The sequence below is a fragment of the Rhagoletis pomonella genome, unplaced genomic scaffold (assembly GCF_013731165.1).
Source record: "Rhagoletis pomonella isolate Grant_MI unplaced genomic scaffold, Rhpom_1.0 Rhpom_scaffold_00003, whole genome shotgun sequence".
In the NCBI taxonomy this organism is placed as follows: domain Eukaryota; kingdom Metazoa; phylum Arthropoda; class Insecta; order Diptera; family Tephritidae; genus Rhagoletis; species Rhagoletis pomonella.
In genome coordinates this window covers 11,937,795-11,939,133 of record NW_023458557.1, presented here as the reverse complement: position 1 = coordinate 11,939,133, position 1,339 = coordinate 11,937,795, and positions in this window count along the sequence as shown.

The window sequence follows — 1,339 nt, the reverse complement described above, 5'->3', positions numbered from 1 at the left end:
TTAATTGTGTTAACAAGTAGTAAAGCGTTGTTATTGCTTTAACAAGTATTGTAAAGTGTTTTTACTGTATTAGCAAGTATTGTAAATTGTTTGTTGTACAATAAAGTTAATTGTACTACAATTCGGTCATGGTTAGCATTTATTTAACAATCCAGCGATACGAGCCCGAGTATATTTGGGTAATCCCTCAAGGTTAATCGTAACAATACCTAATATTTTTAAACTATTAGTATGGGGGATTGGAGAGTTGTAGAGGAAAAGGGTGGGGAAAACACATTTATGCTTTCTGCAAATATGGAAGGATCTGCTTTTTTAAACAGAAAGATTCGCTCCAGATATTTTTGACCAATTTGTTAGGTCCTCCAAAATGTTGGAGAAGATAGATTTGATTATAGTTAGATCCTTGGTTTTTGAAAAGATTTGAACGTCATCAGCATAAACAAAGTGTTCAATTTGGGCATAGGAAGAAATTATAGTTCTAACCGCGTTGAAGGCAATCGTAAATAGGGTGACAGATAGCGGCGATCCTTGGGGGTTGCCATTAAAAAGGGGAAACATTTTCGATTTCTGACTATTTGCACGAACGAAAAATTTGCGATTGCATAGGAAAGATTTTACGATGTTGTATATTTTTCCCCCAACTTTCCAGCGTTGAAGTTCTTGTAACACGCAATGAGCTCCGATTCTATCATATGCCTTTTCAAAATCTAAGCTCAGTAATGACACGTGACTTTTAGATGCTAAGGCGTTAGAAGTAAAGTGTTCAAGTAACAGAAGAGGATATATTACGCTTACGCCTTTTCGAAAAGCCAATTGATGTGGGTTTATTAGATTATTTTGTTCGGCAAACCACATCAGTCGCCAATAAATGATCTTTTCTAATACCTTTGACATGCAAGGTAAGAGGGAAATTGGTCTGTAGTTTGAAATATGAATTTGAGACCCCATGGCTGCCAACTTTCCTAAAAGCACCAAAACTTGGGACAAATCAAAACATCAAATTTTTTTTTCAGTAAAATTTAATATGCATCTATACTACATTAGTGATCGGTCCAAGATATAAGTATTGTTGTATTTATCAAAAACCAAAATAAACAGTAACGCACTAATAACGATTTTAAACTTTTATAGAACCAATTGAATTTTCACTTTAATTCAATCAAGATATTTATTTTTATTTATTTATTTGCAAGAGTAACAACTAATTATTAATTATTACACTTATATATTTTAAAGCACTAGCAACCAGGGCCTTCGGCTTATCGTTAAAAAAGGTATAGTTATCTGATAGAATAGTTAATATGCTAACAATACATATTGGCAAGCGCATGACTGTAGG